The sequence below is a fragment of the Gallus gallus genome, chromosome 24, assembly GCF_016699485.2.
Source record: "Gallus gallus isolate bGalGal1 chromosome 24, bGalGal1.mat.broiler.GRCg7b, whole genome shotgun sequence".
Taxonomy (NCBI): domain Eukaryota; kingdom Metazoa; phylum Chordata; class Aves; order Galliformes; family Phasianidae; genus Gallus; species Gallus gallus.
The window spans coordinates 5,095,446-5,096,528 of NC_052555.1; the positions used below are offsets into that span (position 1 = coordinate 5,095,446).

The 1,083-nt window shown below is 53.3% G+C and overlaps 1 non-coding gene across 1 annotated transcript; it reads left to right on the forward strand.

Moving 5' to 3' along the window:
- Window positions 1-536: 536 nt before the first annotated feature.
- MIR6671 (microRNA 6671) lies at window positions 537-646 on the forward strand. Its single transcript, NR_105540.1, has one exon. It is a non-coding gene; the product is annotated as a microRNA 6671 (primary transcript).
- The last annotated feature ends 437 nt before the right edge of the window (window positions 647-1,083 follow it).

Here is a 1,083-nt window from a genome sequence, read left to right on the forward strand (position 1 = left end):
CTAGAAATACTGCTGCTCCAGCTGCAGGGAGCCGCTGCGTGACCTTACATTGCCCTGTTTTTGCCCACCCTTCTGTTTCTCCAGCTATTTCCCAATCCTATTCATGACCAGCTTGGGAACAGCCCAGGGCATCCCATACTTCACACCACAAGCACTGTCCCACACATTGCTCCCAGCCTCCCCCAACCCCCCTGCAGCTGAGGCAGGAGGCACCACCCCACCCCAGCACATTCTCCTCTTTAATCTCTTGGCAGGGACAGAGTCAACTCTAATTGCAATTTCCATTCTGGTGGCTGCGCTCCGCAGGCAAAATAGGTTCTGTCTATATAATGAGTCACTCCTGAATATCAATCTACACAGGATAAAATGGAGACAATAGCTGCTTACATGCATAGTGAGTTAATTATGAGCATCTGCTATTAATCTTGCTATCAGACTGCTAATTGCTCCTTCTCCTCCACAAAGACATGCTGGAGGTGAGTCAGCTCTGCCAGCCCTCCCCAAGCCCTGCTCTCTGCTCACAGCAGCACGCAGCTGCGGAAGGAAAGCAGCATTGCAGCCTGTCCTGGAGTCTCGTGCACACGTGCAAACACTCAGGTGTGCTCACCACTGCAGGAACTGCTGCAAGGTTTGCAGACCAGAGCTCCCAGCAAAGAGGAGCAGGAGCAAGCTGAAGGCAGCAGCCCTACTTCATTCGCATCAATGGGGTTCTCAACCCTGCCCCCCATTGGAGCTGTGGGAAGGGGTGGACAGTACAGGAGGATCACCCCATGGGGCAGCAGGGAGAGGGCACAGAGCCACCCCCAGCTGTTGGCAGATCCCCTGTGCCCAGCCCTTGCCCAAGGACACAGCAAGGAGCTGTCAAGGAGCTGCCGTGGGGAGATTGAAGCATTTCAGGAGGAGGTTTGTGAGCAGAAGAGATGTCGAGTTGCACTCTCACAGGTGAGGACTTTGACATATCGCATGTAATGAGGAAAGAAAATGCATCAGGAGCATTTGGGGGAGATGACAGCCGATCAGAAATGCCTCCTTCTCCCACAGATTTATTTTGTCAACCAGTCACTCAGAGAAGGGGAGAGCTGA